This window comes from Gossypium hirsutum, chromosome D13 (genome assembly GCF_007990345.1).
Source record: "Gossypium hirsutum isolate 1008001.06 chromosome D13, Gossypium_hirsutum_v2.1, whole genome shotgun sequence".
NCBI classification, from domain to species: domain Eukaryota; kingdom Viridiplantae; phylum Streptophyta; class Magnoliopsida; order Malvales; family Malvaceae; genus Gossypium; species Gossypium hirsutum.
Genome location: NC_053449.1, coordinates 22,037,109 through 22,057,947, shown reverse-complemented (window position 1 = coordinate 22,057,947; position 20,839 = coordinate 22,037,109). Strand labels below are relative to the sequence as shown.

The following is a 20,839-nucleotide window of genomic DNA, read 5'->3' as shown; positions in this document are numbered from 1 at the left end:
GCTGAAATCGAACCATCGACAGACAATAACAACTGCGTATTCAACGCTCGCAAAGGAAACAGAGATTTTCTACTCAGAGCAATAGCCACTACATTTTCTTTTACCGGATGATAATCAATAATCAAATCGTTGTCTTTCAATAGCTCGAGCCATCTGCGCTGTCCCAAATTCAAATCTTTTTGCGACATTAGATACTTCAAATTCTTATGATCAATAAATATATAACACTTTTCACCAAACAAATGGTGTCGCCAAATTTTCAATGCAAACACAATAGCTGCCAACTCTAAGTCATGTGTTGAATAGTTCTTTTTGTGCGGCTTTAATTGTCGGAAGGCATAAGTGGAAAGACGAAAATGTGAAAGTGTACACAATCACAACAAGTAATAAAGTGACAAGTAAATGTCAAGTTATCGTACCCACAGGGACTGTAAAAAAAATATTTCTGAAATTAATGTTAAAACACTTTGGTGATGGAAAATATTTTGGTTTAAAGATGATTAAAAACTAAGGGTTAAAAACTAAGTAAAAAAATTTAAAAATAAAAAGGTTCTAATGCACGATTTCAAATAAGGTTTAATCAAGATGATATAATTGTGTTGGATTAATTACATTCCTTTAACTTAGAATTATTAAACTTATGTTTATACTGCTACAAACAAATTCACGGTAACTCGGTAATTTGCTAACTACTGCTCATACATACTTATTAAATTAATCAATCTCTTGAACATTTTTCAATGTTAGTCCAAGCGATTAATCAATCTTCACAAGCATATAAAAGATCAAGTGAGGTAACAGAGTATTTCTACCTTGAAACAGTTTAATCACAATAATCTTGCAAGTTATGCAAGGCATATATATCACCAAATACAACGCTAAATTAACTTCAGCTACCTTAGAAGAATAAACATGCACTGATTAAGTATTGTGTCAATAAATTACAACTTCAATACGATTTAATAATTAATTCATTAGTTATCTAACAATTAATATTGCAAGAATAACTTAGGCATGATTTTACTTAATCAAGCATCTTACCGAGGCCTATAACAGCACAAACACAATTTTAATAATTCAAGCAAGAAAAATATTACCAACCCAGCACGGATTAAATTCAAGCTAGAGTGATTAAAATAACCATTTCAATAGCATAAATATTCCTAAACATGTTTATCAAAACAACAATGAAATTTAAAGAGATAGGGAACAAGAAGCAAATACGGTGTTTCTCCGTGGCTTGATTGATTTCTCTGTTCTTCGTTCTCCATTTTCCTCGGCTATCAAGGTGGACTATGAAAACTTTAATTGATTCTAAAAAATGGCTGATGAGGACCTCTTTCCTAAGAGAAGAAATCGGCACTTGATCAAAAGGGAAAATGGGAAGGAAAAGTTGAGAGAAAGTGAAAGACGAGAAGAGAGAATGAGAGTGTGAGGGATGAGTTGAATGACCAGAAAGGGGTGGCTTTTATAGATGATTGTGGCTGCTAAAAATAGAAAATTCCATCAGCCAAAGAGACCCTGTAACACCCCGAACCCGAGACCGACACCGGAGTCGGACACGAGATGTTAACAAACTTTGAAAAATTTCCTTCCAGACACTGCCCAGTCTGAGTACTAGTCGCTTCAAAAATCATATCTTGAGTTTCACAACTCGAAAACCAGTTTGGTGATTTTTCCCTGAAACTAGACTCATGTCCCCACCTATGTATTTTTTTCTAGAATTTTTGGTCGGGCCAATTAGTACAGTTTATTAGTCAAAGTCTCCCATGTTACAGGGGTCGACTACACTGACCTTTTCCCATTACGACTTGGATATCTCTCTGCACAGAGCTTCAATACTGATTCTGTTTGTTTCTATGGAAACTAGACTCAGAGAGGAATCCATACACATATGGTATGACCCCTAATTATCTCTGGTCAATTTATAGTGAATTTCCAAAGGCGGAACAGGGAATCCAGAAACTGTTCTGGCCCTGTTCCACAAGAACCCGAATATCTCTTACTGTACTGTCCATATGATTGTTTCGTTACTTTCCTATGAAAGTAGATTCTTCAAGGTTTGTTTACATAATTTATTCACTATTTAATTCCATTCCTACTATTTTTAGTGATTTTCCAAATCTACGTCACTGCTGCTGTCAGCATCTACCTTTAAGGTAGGCTTTACCTATTTCATGGTTCAACTAGCCCTTTTTGCATACATAGCACAATTTATGAAAGTGATTAACCATCCCCGTGGCCAATCCTTGTCAAGCATATCCACACTAAATGATTATAACATTATACTTAAACACATATAAGCCATTTTCACATGGCTATCCAAAACTTATACATCACATAAAGTACTCGAAAAACAACAATGGGTCGTCCTATACATGCCATATCAAAATTCAACCAAAAGAGTACCCATAAGAGCCTTTGATAGTGTGGGCGACTTCGACGTCAAGATCCCGAGTCCGGTAGCTGGAGAACCAAAAAATCTATAAAACAGAGGAGCAATGGAACGAAGTAAGCAATTTATGCTTAGTAAGTTTTGAGCAAGAAATTTCAGCATAAACAAAGAATAACACACATTTAGCTAAATGGAATATTTCATAATACGCAATTTACCGATATCAAACTTGCTTCACAACATTCACAACCCTTATGTACATACACAATAGACTAACTTAGCCGAAGGCCGGTAGCTCGTTTATCAACTGAGCGAACATTTATTTGTAAGGGCTCGATTAAATTCAACACATACGTAACATATCCCCATATTGGGATGTTTTTCGAGTATTCGCTGGAATTTTACAGCAAGCTCATTCATTACCAAATCACGTACCTTCGGGATTTAACCGGATATAGCTCCTCGTTCAAATGCCTTCGGGACATAGCCCGGTTTTAGTAACTCACACAATGCCTTCGGGACATAACCCGGATTTAACAACTCGCACGAATGCCTTCGGGACTTAACCCGGATTTAATAACTCGCACGAATGCCTTCGGGACTTAACCCGGATTTAGTATCTCGGACAAAGGCCTTCGGATCTTAGTCCGGATATGGTCACTTAGCCCAAAGCCTTCGGGACTTAGCCCGGACATCATTCAAATAACCATGCACATTTAACAATAAATCATGACACATTCGTATTTCATTTTCGTTAGCAAAACTCCAACACAAGACACTTATCATTCTTGTGATTTCGGCTCAATAGCCACACATAGAGCATGATTTAATCACATTGTAATTTAAGCTCTCTTACTCAAGAACTTACCTCGGGTGTTGTCGAACGATTCCGCTAGCTATTCAACCACTTTTTCCTTCCCTTTATCGGATTTATTTCCCCTTTGCTCTTGAGCTTAATCAAACAAATAAATTGATTTCATCATTTAGGCATCAAAAAGATGAACACAAGGCACTTAGCCCATAATTATACATTAGACATTAAAGTCTCATACATGCAAAAATCATGCATCAACACAACATATTAGCTAATTTCTTTCCCCTTGGCCGAATATGCATGTCTATTTTTGGGGTCGATCTCAACACTTAATACACACATATACACACACTAGTAAAGCATCCTCCCCCTTTTCATCGATTTAACACATGCATTGCTCATCAACATGCAAAGTTACATTCGGCCTTAGCACACATCTTGCTAGCCGATTCTTCTCCATTTAGCAACCAATGCACATATGTGCTCACACAAAAATGCTAAAAAGGAGGTTCAAGAATCATCAAGCCATCATCACATGCATCATTAACAAGCCTCATATTTTGCATGCAATGGCATTAACACAACCTCCACCTAGGCCGAATCTTAACTCATCCTCATGCCTCATCACCACAACATCAAACACCAACCAAGAATGATGCATCCATGGTCAAGTGCCAATTCCATCACATAGCAAGATTTAGACCATGGGCCAAGTAGAACTCAAGCTAACAACTAAAACATGCATGCATCTCATGGAACATCATCAAACATACCTTAGCCTAGCTACATGCATGGCCGAATCTCTTCACCTTTCTTCTTCTTTCCTCCTTAAAATTTTTGGCCAAGGATGAACCAAAGGATGAGAAAATTTTTCTTTGTTTTTTTTCTTTCTAGTTTCGGCAAGCATGAAGATGAGAAAAGGATGAACAAAATTCTCTCCTTTCTCTTCTTTAGCTCACGGCAATGGGGGGGACAAACAACTACACACACATTTTTTTTTTGTATTCTCCATACTCCTTTTTATTATTTTATTTGTTTTATCCCAACATTTTATGACACAAATTAACATATCTTATTTGTGCCATACTCATGCCATAATTTCCATAAAATAAATTGCACACTTGTGCATCATGCCCATCATGGCCGGCCACTACTAGTAGGGGGGAAATTTGACATGCAAGTCCCCCCCTTTGTCCACATGCACTAATAGGTCCTCACACATTGACCTATCACATTTTAGAATTTTCTCACATAAGTCCTATTAACTAAATTCACATGAAATCAACCAAATTGAAGCTTGAAATTTTCACACATTCATAATTACATATTCTAGACAATAAGTATCACATTCAAACATTTTGGTGACTCGGTTTAGCGGTCCCGAAACCACTTCCCGACTAGGGTCAACTTTGGGCTGTCACAGACCCCCCTTGGCTGGCCACACACATGGCAAAGTTGAGAGATTCAACTTTGCTAAAAATGGCATGGGGCAAATCCATAAAGCCACATTTTTTGGAGGGGTTTGAATGCAAGGTTGAAATTTCTTCAAGGGCTTCTTTGCAAGCTTATTTATTCAGCTAAAATGCTGACTTGGGTCAGCGTATGGACGGTTCTGGGCAGCCCAATTGGTGGCTGGTTCGGTTCACTAGATTCAGTTCAACCAATGCGGTTCAACTGGACCCTTTTTTTCCATAATTAATTAATAATAATTTATTTAGCCCAAATTAAATTTGGAATAAATTAAAATTAATTATATTATGAATTAACACACATTTTTGGACCATATTAGGCTGGAAATAAATTTTCCTCGATGCTTCAAATTGCTTCTCGATTTTATTCTTCGAGCATTGTCTGCCGAGCCAATTTTCACCCTTTGTGTGAATCTGTCGAAAATAGTCAAATTAATCAAAATTAACTATAAAATTAATTAAAATTCATCATGTTCATATTTTTAACATAATTTAATTATTTTATAATATTTAATTATTTTTCGACAATAATTTAACCGAAATAGCATGATTTTAAGTTAAAAAGGGCATGTAAAAACACATAAATTTTCGTGTTTCCACACCCCCAAACTTAATTCATTGTTTGTCCCGAGTAATGCACAAATTTGAAAAGAATTTTCTTAGAAACTCTTTTTGAAAAACTCCTTCAGAACAACATTCTTCCCAAAATCATGAAATCAATATACTTATGCTCAAAAACAAGAAATTTGATGATTATGCTACTTAAGTATATATATCGTTCAAATTAATCTCAACAATTACTACAATAGCAAAATTAGACTAAATGTTTCTTAATAAAGACATGTTAATCCATACCAATTTGATTTTAATCCCTTATTCAAAATTAAACTGCAATCATTAAGCTTAACTGATGTCTTTATATGTTCAATAGAGAAAATTCTCTCCACTAATATAGGTAACATTGGAACTTTGAATCAATAGGTCTTTAAAAAGGTTGTAACGTGGCTGGGCTTAGGGGCAAGTAAAAGATAGATAATTTTAGTTTAAAAAAAAACCCTAGACTCAGCTTGTATCGGACCTTTCGAAATAATTACCTTCAATACATCAAATTCTCTTTCCTTTTCACATGCTCTTTAGTGCAATTTACTTCAAGTACATATGCTTTTTTTCGAGTATTTTACTGCATGTACTACAATTTTTAGAGCATTTCATATTTCTTTGCAACTCCCTCAAACTTATTTTCAAAGAATACTCTAAATAGTACTGAGTCTAGTGTTTGGGACATTTTTAAGATAATTAAGAAAAGTGATGGCTAACTTTGTAAGGGTTCAAATAAAATTAGGCCATACAGTCTTAAAGTTGGGTTTCAAAGGATAAAAATTTCATCATAGTTGGCTTGAAAGGCTCAAACGGTCCAAACAACAGTTGCCTAAATTATTTTCAACGTTCCATGCTTCCTAGGATTTCGCCTCAAGAAACTAGTAAGTCAATTCTAAAGACTTAAACTTTCATGCATACCTAACTTTCCTAAAGATTTAAAATTTTATGGTATGATTTGCATGCTTTATTAGAAATACATTTCATATCATTTCTAAGCTAAGATAACAATTTATTGAAATAATCAAACTTTATTCATACTTAAATTTAGCATACTTAACAAAATTCAAATTTATTGAACAATAATATATCATATTCATGATTAAAAGAAAAATTTTATTCTGAGTGGAAATAATTTCAATTTTTGGTCCCCACAACTTAAAATGAACAATGTTCTCATTGTTTAAAGTGAATAGATACTATACACCAGGTAGGATTCCAGAAAAGAGGAGGTGAGTCAATTTGATGCTTAAGTACCAAGCTCTTCCTAGATCCAATCCTAGACATGTATATACCTATTGCCACACTTTAAACTTTACTACTTGCCCATATTTACTTTTGATTCCCATCTCTTATTTTATTGTGCAGAGATAAAAAAAATTTCTAATTAATCCTAATTCTAAGCTAAATTGATAAAAATTAGTATATAAATTATAAATAATATAATTAAATATTAAAGTTTATCAAATTATTAATAATATTAAAGATATTTATTCTAGATGCTTTTTGAAAATAGTCACAAAGAAAGGCACCTAGTTTTTTTATTATTTACGAAAAGAGCGACTAAATTTTAAAAATAATTCAATTAAGTCCCTAGACTTAATGAAAATTTAAAATTGAGTTGCAAATTAAAACTTGGATCAAAGTTGACCCTTTTATTTGAAACTACAAATTTATTTTTCCTTTTAAGGGATAATTTCTTGGAAAATTATGTCAAAATAAATTCCCAGGAAAGATTGAAGGGGTCACAAACAGTCCTGCTTAAGTTCCAATCTCCTAGACAGAATTTATTTAAACATACTTTACCTGAAAATATACCCTAAATCATTTATTCGAAAAGAAAAACGAAAAATTAAGTATTCGATAAAATGAATGAGATTTTATCCCGTTTAATTTTATCTCCCCAATAATGTTTCAGGCGCTGAGCATTAACTCGAAAATTATCTCCCTTACATTGGAGTTCAACAACTCCGTATGGATAGACTTGGTGAATCGTAAATGGACTAGACAAACGTGATTTTAGCTTACCTAGAAAGAACTTCAACCTATAATTGAACAACAAGAATTACTAATCTGCTTCAAATTCTCGAACTCGAATGTGGTTGTCATGTCATTTCTTAAGTCTTTCTTTAAGTAATTTGGCATTTTCATATGAGAACATTCGGAACTCTTCTAACTCATTGAGTTGGAACATACGTTTCTCTTTCGTGAGCTTAGGATCCAAATTAAGCTGTTGAAGAACCCAGTAAGCTTTGTGCTCTAACTCCAATGGTAGATGGCAGGCTTTCCCAAAGACCAACCTATAGGGTGACATCTCTAACGGTGTCTAGTATGCTGTTCTGTAAGGCCATAAAGCATCATCTAATCTTGTGGAAAAATCTCGTCGGTTCAGGAAGACTACCTTCTCAAGTATGCCTTTGATCTCCTTATTTGCTAGTTTAGCTTGCCCATTTTTCTGCGGATGGTAAGCTGTTGCAACCTTGTGTTTCACTTCGTGCTTGTCTAATAACCATTTTAACCACTTGTTCATAAAGTGGGATCCTTCATCACTGATGATAGCTCTTGGGGTTCAAAACCTTGTGAACACATGCTTCTACAGAAACTTCATCACAACCTTAACATCGTTTGTCGAAAATGCCTCAGCCTCGACCGACTTAGACACATAGTCTACTGCTACTAGTATGGACTTGTGACCGCAAGACGGAGGAAAAGGACCAAGAAAGTCAATACCCCATACATCGACCAACTCTACCTTAATGAGTTTGTTCGAGGCATCTCATTTCTGTTGGTGACATTTCCAACCCTTTGACATCAATCATAGCTCTTCACGTAAGCATATGCATCATTGAATAGTGTTGGCCAAAAGAATCCGGCTTCCAATACTTTGGCTGTTGTTCGTGAACCTCCGAAGTGTCCTCCACTTGGAGCTGAGTGACAATGGTATAAAATCTTCGGTATTTCATCTTCTGCCATGCATCTCCTGGTCATCTGATCTGCACACTTTTTAAACACATATGGCTCTTCCTAGAAATAGTACTTCACATCGTGAAGAAAATTTTTCCTTTGTTGATACGTCTTATCAATTGGCATCAAACCACAAGCTAAATAGTTACCAATATTATCAAACCAAGGGGTATTATGGACATGATTTACCTTCAGGATATGTTAATCTAGAAACATCTCCTGAATTGGTATAAGAGGAGAATTCCCTTCTTGTGGCTCCAATCTGGACTAGTGATCTGCTACTTGATTTTCGACTCCCTTTCGATCTTGAATTTCTAGATCGAACTCTTGAAGTAGAAGTACTCATCGGATCAGCCTCGATTTAGCATTTTTGTTCGAAACTTTGGTACCTACCAGATAAGATCAAACTTTGGTACCTACCAGATAAGATCGAAACTTGTCGAAAGCAAACACAATAGCAAGTAACTCTTTCTCTGTTACCGTATAATTCAATTGAGCTCCTGTTAGGGTTTAACTTACGTAGTAGATGGGATGAAAAACTTTGTTCCTTCGCTGGCCCAAGACAGCTCCAATTGCAAAGTCTCTTGCATCACACATCAATTCGAATGGTAAAACCCAGTTTGGTGTGACGATTATGGGTGCTGTGACTAATCGACTCTTCAAATCGTTGAAGGCTTTTAAGCATTCCTCATCAAACTTGAATATATAGTCCTACTCCAATAATTTGCATAAGGGTTTAGCTACTTTGGAGAAGTCCTTAATAAATCTTCGATAAAAACTGGCGTGGCCCAAAAAGCTCCAACACCCTTTACAGATGTTAGAGGTAGGAATTTCTCAATAACGTGTACCTTTGCTTTGTCTACCTCGATCGCATGTCTCGTTATCTGATGCCCTAGAACAACTCCTTCTCGTACCATAAAATGGCACTTTTCCCAGTTTAGTACGAGATTCATTTCTTCACATCGCCTTAGTACCTTAGTTAGATTGGCTAAGCAATCATCGTAAGTATCTCCGAATACTGAAAAATCATCCATAAAAACTTCCAAATATTTCTCAACCATGTGAGTAAAAATAGACATCATACATCTTTGAAATGTAGCAGGTGCATTACATAAACCAAATGGCATGCGTCTAAATGCAAACGTACCATACGGGCAGGTGAATGTCATTTTGTGTTGATCTTCCGGTGCTACTGTAATCTGATTATACACTAAGTATCCATTGAGAAAAAAGTAGTAATCTCGTCCTGCGAGTCTATCCAGCATTTGGTCTAAGAACGGAAAAGGAAAGTAAGCTTTCCTAGTCACCTTGTTTAGCTTCCGGTAATTGATGCAGATTCTCCATCCCATAACCGTTCTAGTCGGTATCAACTTGTTGTTCTCGTTCTCTACGACCGTGATACCTTCTTTTTTTGGCACGCACTGGACCGGGCTTACCCATAAACTGTCTGAGATGGGATAGATGATACCCGCATCTAACCACTTGATGATCTCTTTTTTTTACTACGCCCTTCATGATGGGGTTTAGTCTCCATTGTCCATCGATCATCCCTTTTTTGCCATCTTCTAGGATAATCTTGTGCATACATACAGATGGACTAATACCGTGAATATCGGCTATGGTCCATCCAATGGCCTTCTTGAATTGTTTCAAAACTAAGATAAGTTTCTCTTCTTGCTTAGTGGTCAATTCTGCTAAAACAATCACAGGCAGAGTAGAAGCGTTACCTAAATAAACGTATTTTAAATGAGAATGTAATACCTTGAGTTCTAGTTTAGGTGGCTCCTCGATCGACGCTTTTGGTTGGGAATAGTCCCTCTTTTCTAACTCCAAAAATTCAAAACAGGATTGCAGATTAAATCCCCTTTGATTAGCTTTTAGTAAAGCTAAGTATTCATCCTCCTCTTCATCATTTGGAGGATCCAATGTTAAAATTCTTTCCAGTGGGTCCTCAACACAATTGAGTTCCTTCTCCACTATTAAATCCTCTAAATCGGACACTGCAGAGCAATCATCCATTGTGTTAGGAAATCGTATAGACTTAAAGACGTTAAATGTTACCTGATCATCCTGAACACATATAGTGAGCTCGCCCTTCTGCACATCAATAAGGGTCCTTCCAATTGCTAGGAACGACCTTCCTAGGATGATTAGTACTTCTTTGTCTGGTTCAAAATCTAGAATTACAAAGTTAGCAGGAATGATAAACTTATCTACACGTACCAATACGTCCTCGATTTTTCCTTCTAAATGTACTAAGGATCGATCTTCTAGTTGAAGCGTAACTATAGTTGATCTAACTTCTCCTATTCCTAACTTCCTAAATATTGACATAGGCATCAAGTTGATACTTGCACCTAAGTCACATAATGCCTTACCACAATATGTTACTCCAATATTGCACGGTATGGTAAAACATCCAGGATCCTTCAATTTTGGGGATAGTTTGTCTTAAAGATATGCACTGCATTCCTTCGTCAGAGCTACCATCTCAAATTCTCCAAGTCTTTGTTTCTTAGACAAGATATCTTTCATGAACTTGACGTAGTTCGGCATTTGGTCAAGTGCTTCAACCAATGGGATGTTGATGTGAAGTTGCTTGAGTAGGTCAAGGAACTTCTTAAATTCAATCTCCTGCTTCTGTTTCTGAAGTCTTTGAGGGTAGGGTGGTGGAGGTTTCATTACTGGGACTAATTCTAGTTGATTTGTCTTTGGCTGCAATTTTGCATCTAACGACATTGTTAGTTGATCAGAATTAGCTGGTCCTGAGGTTGTTTTGTCGAGTTTTGCAGATTTTGGTTCTGGTGAAACTGGAATTTCAACACTTGGTTGAACTTCTTGTGAATCTTGAGCGTCAGCTGGCTCCTTTTAAACTTCGACAGTGTTGGGCTCTACTGTGTTTTTGCTCCTCAATGTCAACACTTTACAATGTTCCTTCCCCAGATTTCTTGGATTTTTCATGTCACTAAGTAGAGCACCTTGTGGTCGATTCCTGAGTTCAGTAGCAAGCTGGCCCACTTGATTCTCCAAATTCCTTAGAGTGGCGTCGTTTTTCGCCATGTATACCTTCAATAGATTCTCTAAGCTATTGGATGGTTCCGCTTGGGTTGGTTTCTAAAGTTGTTGGAGGAAACTGGGCGACTGAATTGGTCTAGGTTGGGCGTAAGTGTTACTGGTTCCAGCCCCTTGGTTACTCCAGGAAAAATTCAGGTGATTTCGCCACGATGAGTTATAAGAGTTGGATTGCAGTCCTTGCCTCCCTTGGTTTAGGTTTTGGTTACCCATGTAATATACAAATTCGGGGTTCGATGGGAAATCTTCAAACAAATGTCCTTCTCCATAATACACAGGCTATATTCTCAAATTGGTTAGGTGGTTAGGCTGCAAAACTGTTAGACCCATTAGTGGTAAGATTCTTAAGCATTGAGGATATTGAAGATACATGAGATGCGAGTGAAGTGAGAGCATCCACTTCATGTATTGCAGTGACTCGTCTTCTTGACGCTGTTTGATTGGTTGGCCATTGATAATTGTTGTTGGCAATCCTCTCAATAATTTCATAAGCCTCATTATGAGACTCAGAAATGAGAGCACCATTAGCAGAGGCGTCCACTACCATCCTCAGTGAGTGTTGAGACCATTATAGAATGTCTCAAGTTGAATGCAATGTGGGATTCCATATGATGGCACTTTTTTAATAACTCTTTGTACCTTTCCCATGTCTCATACAAGGACTCATCATCTATTTGTTGGAAGGTAGTGATCTCATTCCTCAACTTGGCATTCTTGCTCGGTGGGAAATACTTCATGAGGAATCTCTTGGCTAACTCTTGCCATGTAGAAATAGAGTTCGGTGGCAATGAGTTCAACCAAACACGAGCTCTATCCCTTAGCGAATATGGGAACAGCTTCAGTCGTAATGCATCCTCGGGTACTTCGGCTAACTTGAAAGAATCGCTCACTTCCATAAATAGTCTTAAGTGAAGATGAGGATCTTCAGTAGGCATTCCACTGAATATGCCCACAGTCTGAAGCATTTGAAACATGACTGGCTTCAACTCGAATTGTTGTGCCTCGATTTTTGGTCTCCTAATACCCAGATTAAGATCATTAAATACTTGCACAGCATACTGTCGTAAAGCTCTATCCCTATCATCAACAATAAGGATAGGATTCTGAGCAATGTTTGCTCCATTTCCTTGATTCATATTCTCAAAGTTTATCTCTTCAGTCCTTCTTTGGTTTGCTTGTCTTCTTCGCTGTCGAAAGGTTCGCTCTATTTTAGGGTCCACACGGAGTAACTCGATAATCTGGTTAATACTCATAAACACTTGAAATAATCACAGAAAGATTAAGTAAGTAAAGATTTAAACAGGAAAATAAATAAACCAAAATGTAAAAACAGATTCACAAATAATGGCTTTTTTTAAAAAACATTCCCTGGCAACGGCGCCAAAAACTTGGAACGATGAAAATGTGCAAGTGTACACAATCGCAACAAGTAATAAAGTGACAAGTAAATGTCGAGTTATCATAACCACAAGGACTGTAAAAAAAATATTTATGAAATTAATGTTAAAACACTTTGGTGATGGAAAATATTTTGGTTTAAAGATGATTAAAAACTAAGGGTTAAAAATTAAGTAAAAAAATTTAAAAATAAAAAGGTTCTAATGTACGATTTCAAATAAGGTGGCTTGACTGATTTCTCCGTTCTTCATTCTCTGTTGTCCTCAGCTATCAAGGTGGCTTATAAACACTTAAATTGCTGCTCAAAAATGGCTAATGAGGACTTCTTTTCCAAGAGAAGAAATCGGCACTTGAACAAAAGGGAAAATGGGAAGGAAAAGTTGAGAGAAAGTGAGAGACGAGAATAGAGATGAGAGTGTGAGTGTGAGTGTGAGGGATGTGTTGAATGATCAACAAGGGGTGGCTTTTATAGCTGATTGTGGCTGCTAAAAATAGTGAATTCCATCAACTAAAGAGACCCCCCTTGGCTGGCGACACACATGGCAAACTTGAAAGATTCAACTTTGCTAAAAATGGCCTAGGGCAAATCCATAAAGCCACATTTTTTGGAGGGGTTTGAATGCAAGGGCTTCTTTGCAAGCTTATTTAGTCAGCTAAAATGCTGATTTGGATCAGCATATGGACGGTTCTTGGCAACCCAATTGGTGGCTGGTTCGGTTTACTAGATTCGATTCTACCAATGCGGTTCAATTGGGCCCTTTTTTCCATAATTCATTAAGAATAATTTATTTAGCCCAAATTAAATTGGGAATAAATTAAAATTGATTATATTACGAATTAATACACATTTTTAGACCACCTTAGGCTGGAAATAAATTTTCCTCGATGCTTCAAATTGCTTCTCAATTTTATTCTTCGAGCATTATCTGCCAAGCCAATTTTCGCCCTTTGTGCCAATCAACAATAGTTAAAATTTTACTCAGATCTACTCTGATACCATCTGCTGACACAACATGTCCCAGAAAACAAACTTCTCAAAGCCAAAAATCATATTTGCTAAACTTAGTGAATAATTTTTTTTCGCGTAAAGTTTGTAAAACAATTCGCAGATGTTTAGCATGCTCGAATTCATCCAGTGAATAAACCAAAATATCATCGATAAAATCCACAACAAATCTATCTGGATACGGTCTGAAAATTCTGTTTATTAGATCCATAAATGCTACAGGCGCATTGGTTAAACCAAACGACATCACTAAAAATTCATAATGTCTTTACCTATTTCTGAATGCAGTTTTTGGCACATCCAAATCTTTAACTCGCAACTGATAATAGCCAGAACGAAGATCAATCTTCGAAAGTACTGTTGCACTTTTCAACTGGTCAAACAAATCATCAATACGCGGCAATGAATATTTATTCTTTATCGTCACTTTGTTGAGTTGTCAATAATCAATACATAACCGCATAGATCCATCTTTCTTCCTAACGAATAAAATAAGAGCACCCCAAGGAGAAAAGCTAGGTCAAGTAAAGCCTCTATTTGTCAACTCTTGCAGCTGTGCTTTCAACTCTTTCAATTTTGTAGGTGTCATTCTGTATGTTGCTATAGATATGGGGATGTTCCCGGCATCAATTCAATTCCAAAGTCAATCTCCCGAGTTGAAGGTAGCCCAGGCAACTCTTCTGGAAATATATCTGAGAATTCACATACCACTGGAACCGGTGCTAATTTCGTTTCTGAAATTCTGGAGTCAACTATATAAGTGCGATATGCTTCACAACGCTTTTTAACATATTTACATGCCTTTGTAATAGAGATTAAACTAGATGTACCATCCAATCTATCTGATTCAATTCAGACCCGCCTACCATCCTGACATTTTAGCACGATATATTTTCTTCTACAATTCACAATAGCATCATGCTTGTTAACCAGTCTATTCCTAGAATCACATTGAATTCGTCAAAAGGTAATAGCATCAAACTAGCGGGAAAGTTGTTACCCCTAATTTTCAGTGGGCAAGAGCTACATAACTGATTAACTAGAACATATCGACCTAAAGGATTTGTAACTTTAGCAGTATATTTAGTAAATTCAACAGGTATTTTCTTTTTGTCTATTAATGTAGTGCATATATATGAATGAGTTGATCCAGGATCAATCAATGCATATACATTAATATCAAAGAGAGAAAAAGTAAGGCAAGTACATCTGGAGCTGTAGCTTATTCTCGAGCTCAGATTGCATACGCTCTAGCCGATGTTCTTGCTTCTGACCGTTCATTCATCTCGCTATTCTTTCCTCTAACAAGAGTAGTATTTCTAAAATTTCCAGATCTTCTACCCTTATGAGAGGTTGCTTCGAGTTTATTTGATTGATTACTGTAATCACTTTGCTTCTTAGGACAATTACGGAGAAAATGATCGGTAGCTCTACAACGAAAACAAGCTCCCAATTTTGATCGGCACTTACCAAAATGTCTTTTATTACAATCATCACACATCGAGACAGTTCTCTCCACATTTCTTAAACTTCCAACACTTGTCGCTAGAGCATTAACTGTCTTGAAATTGATTTTTCTTAATTTCTCTCGGTTAATAAATTCTGAAAGAGCAACTAACCGACTTGTGTCATTTCTAAATTTCATGAGGGAGATGACTGAGCAGGCTTGAATGACCCTATCTTATTATAGTCTCTAAATCTTGAATCTGATTGTCATTCACTTTTACAAATCTCTTCAACCTTCTATGCTCACTCGGATAGTTCTACAAATTCTCGTAACTTTAGTGCTGCTACAGACAACCGGATCTCATCATTCAACCTATCTTCAAATCTGATACACATTTCCTACTTGGTCGATATAATGTTACGAGCATACTTGCTTAATTACACAAATTCTCATTCATATTCAGCTACAGTTTGGTTTCCTTTCTTTAATTCAAGAAATTCTTTCTTTTCTCGATCAATAAATAATCCACTTACATACTTTTTCTTAAATTCATTCTGGAAAAAACCCCAATTAATTTTATCATTTGATACCATCAAACTTAAAGTATCCCACCACAAATATACCTCGTCTTTTAGCAAAGACACCGCGCATCTCAAACAATCTTCAAGGGTACACAGTACTTCTGCAAAAACTCTCTTTGTATTTAATAGCCAATACTCGGCTTTCGATAGATCATCATCTATTATACCTTTGAACTCTTTCGCTCCACATTTTCGATCCTTATCTATGGATACCCGAGTAACCAACACCGATATAGGGGTGGTAGTATTCAAGGGTGCCAAAGGAGGCACAACAAGGGGTGGAAGAGGCAGAGTAGCTATATTTGCTTGTTTAAACTCGTTGAACCATTGATTCATCATTCCCATAAACATATGTTTCATTTCATCACCAATCGGTTGAGGAATAAGAGCACTATTACTTGCCTCTGGATTCGAACCTTGAACATTACTTTCAGCTTCGTTAACTATAGCTCGATTAGATTCTGCTGACATCTTGAATCTATAAGAAACAAATTGTTAGAACGAATTAAACACATCACACTATCACAGGGTATATGTGGCATGTATATACTAATTCCTATTTCGCTATGTTAGTCCTAGAATCGACCAAACTATAACTCTGATACCAATAAATGTAACACCCTTAACCTGTATCCATCGCCAGAACAGGGTTACAGAGTATTACCGGAGTTTCAAATCAAACGAGCATAAATTTCAAAATTTTCAAATCATATCAATAAACACTTTAAAACCAATTCAAAACATGCATATTATCCATTATACAAGCCCTCAATGTCCTAAATACGCGTTAGAAATAAGTCGGACTAAATCAAAAACTAAGAGAATTTTTTAGAAAATATTAAAAATTTTCAACATTGCAGGGTCACACGGCCAAGAGACATGCCCGTGTCTCTGGCCGTGAGGGCATTCGAAGTAGGGACACATAGCTGTGTCCCAGCCCATGTTTGTGCCCGTATAACTTACTGACTTGGATCCAACGGCCAAGCCACACACCCATGTGTCAGGCCGTGTGCTAGGCTGTGTAACAACCTGACTTGCAACCCTTTGAAAGCTACAGGGGACACACGGTCGTGTTTCCTGGCTATGTGTCACACATGACTAAGACACACACCCGCGCCTTTACCTGTATGGACAAAAATAAGCTATTTTTGAAGCCATTTTTCTTACCCAAACTAGCATGTACTTATAAACACTTTTGCACAAATTTTCAACCAGCATAAGACACCAAATTCATGCATAATCAAACTAACCAAGCATGATATAAACTCATCCAACCAATATGCCCATAGGCACCTCAATCATAAAATCATTTCATATACAATTAGATACTTGATTTTTTGCCAAGATGTTCACTAACTTCAAACTAAGTTTAAATCTTCACATGTCATTTGATTTACCAAGCAAACGCAAACCATTTGGTACCAAAAATGTCATTCTAAACTAGCACCAATTAACCATAAAAGTCATACATACTAAATACCAATTCACCACAAATTCATCGTATCACAAGTGATTGCATCCATATCATTTTATTAAGTAAAACGATGCATATATTCAACCTATAAAACAAAGTGTCCAAACACGTAACTTAGTAGTTCATTATTATACCAAAATTATCTAGACATATATACATATATACTTATAGCCACATATACATGCCACAATCCCAAAACATTTCAAAAGCTACTAACGATGATAGACAGTGTGAGCCGAAGTTTCGATCCGTCCCAAGTGAACAAAAGTAATCTACAAAACAACACACAAACACATATAAGATTATAAAGCTTAGTAAGTACATAGAATTTTATTTAACTTGACATTAAATGAATGAACTCTTATTTTATTTAATAAATTTTACTGAAATGTAAATACGGCACAAAATTGCAATCAGGGGTACCGAAGTACAACAGGGGGCACGTAAGTGTGATTAGGGGTACCGAAGTACAACAGAGGCATGTAAGTGTGATCAGGGGTACCGAAGTACAATAGTGGCACGTAAGTGAAATCAGGGCTACCAAAGTACAACAGGGGCACGTAGGTACGATTAGGGGTACCGAAGTACATCAGGGGCACGTAACTGTGATCAGGGGTATCGAAGTACAACAGGGGCATGTAGGTGCGATCAAGGGTACCGAAGTACATCACGGGCACGTAAGTGCAATCAGGGGTACCGAAGTACAACAAGGGAATGTACGTGCAATCAGGGGTATCGAAGTGCAACACGAGAATATAGGTACGATCAGGGGTACCGAAGTACATCAAGGGTACGTAAGTGCGATAAAGGGTACCGAAGTACAATAGGGGCTCGTAAGTACGATCAGGGGTATAATTATAAAATAATTAACTACTTGATTATAAAATACAAATACATAAGTAAATCAAATTATATAATTTAATTACTATGAACTTACATCGACACTATCACGAAGGAGTACGATCGGCTAATCCACGACTTTCGCCTTCCCTCGATTTAAATCTGGTTGAGATCTATCTTGATCTAAATAAATAAATTCAAAAAATTTAATAACTATTCTATTACATTCAATCCAAATTCACATGTTAGCAAAATTACACTTTTGCCCCTACACATTTGATTTCTTTTCAATTTAATCCCTAGCCCATAAAAATAGAAATTCATGCAATTTAATCACAACCCATCATAGCCGAAAAAAATTAGGTAACTAGCAAGCCCTATATTTCTTTTATTTTACAATTTCACCATGTATAATTTTTTATTTTTCAATTAAATCCTTATTTGACAATTTCATAAAAAATCACTTAACAAAAGTTGTTTATATATCAACAGCTAACCATTTTCTTCCATAAAACATCAAAACTCCTACACTATCATCAACAACAAAACCCTAATAGTTTAACAATTTCACTAATTAGTCCCCGGGCTAGCTAGATTAAGCTATAACAATCCCAAAACATAAAAATCATTAAAAATGAGACAAAGTACATACCAATTTAGTAAGGTGAAGTTGTCAAAATTTCAAAGGTTAAAAGTGGCTTCTCAAGCCCTAACATCCGGTTGAAGAAGAAAAGTAAAAGATAACACCTTAATTTGGTTTTACTTAATTTATCATTTATTTACCTATTTACTAATTTAGCCTTTAAAAACATTAAAATTTCACAAATGTCAAGCCATGTACATCCACTATCAACATTTATGGTCTAATTACCATATAAGGACTCTTACTTTAAATTTCTATAACTATTTAATACCTTTAGCTACTAGAACTCACTTTTGCACTTTATGTGATTTAGTCTTTTTTATCAAATTGAGCATGTAAACGGTAAAATTTCTTAATGAAATTTTTATACGATACTACTACCATGTTCTAGGTAATAAAACAATAATAAAATAAATTTTTTACTTCAGATTTGTGGTCCCAAAACCACTATTCTGATTTCACTTAAAACGTGCTGTTACAGTGACGTTTTTCTTTGTACAAATGATGTCGCCAAATTTTCAAAGCAAATGCAATAGTTGCATGCTCTAAATCATGAGCCGGATAATTATTTTCATGTAACTTCAACTGTCAAGAAGTATATGTTATCACTTTTCCCTCTTGTATCTAAACATAGTCTAAACCATTCAATAAAGCATCACTACAAATTACAAATTCTTTATCGAACTCTGGCTAAACTTGTAACAATCCGTTTTTAGTGAAATCAGAACAGTGGTTTTGAGACCATAAACCTGAAGTTAGAAAAATTTATTTTATTATTATTTTATTTACTACAGCATGATAGTAGTACCGTATAAAAATTTCGTTCAGAAATTTTACCGTTTACATGCTCAATTTGATAAAAAGGATTAAATCGCGTAAAGTGCAAAAGTTGAGTTCTAATAGCTAAAGGTATTAAATAGCTATAGAAATTTAAATTGGAAGTCCTTGTATGGTAATTAGACCATTAGAGTTGTTAGTGGATGAGCATGGCTTGGCATTTGTGTAAATTTGATTAATTTTAAAGGTTAAATTAGTAAAAAGGTAAATAAATGATAAATTAAATAAAATAAAAACAAAACATCATCTTTTACTTTCAGCTTTCAACCAAAGATAGAAAAAAGGAGTAGCCATTGTTGAAGCTACATTTGGCCATCATTGTTTCCTTAATTAGTATGCATTTTTGTCTCATTTTTAATGATTTTTATGTTTTCGGGATCGTTGTATCTTAGTCTAGCTAGCCCGGGGACTAATTTGTGAAACTGTTAAACTGTTAGAGTTTTTCCATTGATGAATATAACTGATTTTTGATGTTTGATGATAGAAAATGGATAGTTATTGTTAGATAAACAACTTTTGTAAAGAGATTTTTGATGAAATTGTCAAATAGGGATTAAATTGAAAAATATAAAATTTTACATGGTGAAATTGTGACATAAATGAAATATAGGGCATGTCAGGGACCTAATTGATATTCATCCATACTGGATTGTGATGGAATTTTATGAATTTCCATTTTTATGAGCTAGGGACTAAATTGTAAAGAAATTAAAAGTATAGGGTCAAAATGGTAATTTTGCCAAAATATGATTTTGGGCTAAATGGAATGAGTTATATATTAAATTGAGTAAATTTATCTGTATAGATCAAGATAGACCTCATATGACTTTAGATCGGGATAAAGAGAAAGTCTCGGATTAATCGCCTTAGTATCTACGTATACTCGTCGAGGTAAGTTCGTGTAATTAAATTGGGTAAATATGTTTTTTATTGAAATATACTTGTGTTGTGAATTTCTATACGTATATACAGGTTACATATCCAACAACGTACGACTACTATTGAGCCTCGTTTGAACCTTAGGAGTTCATAAGATACAAATAACATGTCCTTAGGGTTTACATGATTTGGGTACTGGTCCTAAACATCCTACCGATGGCTGAGGTCTTGTATGTGTTGCGGATACTCCACAGCTCGTGTGAGCAGTATCGTGTAGCTACGTTCTGACCTACAACTTATGTGAGCATACCGATTTACAGCTCGTGAGAGCACACCGATCTACAACTCAAGTGAGCATACCGATTCACAGCTCATATGAGCATACATGTACAAGATTTGACGAATTACAGTTATATGAGTTAG

The 20,839-nt window shown here is 35.8% G+C and overlaps 1 pseudogene; it reads left to right on the top strand.

The window, feature by feature from the left end:
- The first annotated feature begins 11,917 nt into the window (after positions 1-11,917).
- LOC121225895 (uncharacterized) lies at positions 11,918-12,018 on the top strand (annotated as a pseudogene).
- Positions 12,019-20,839: the final 8,821 nt, after the last annotated feature.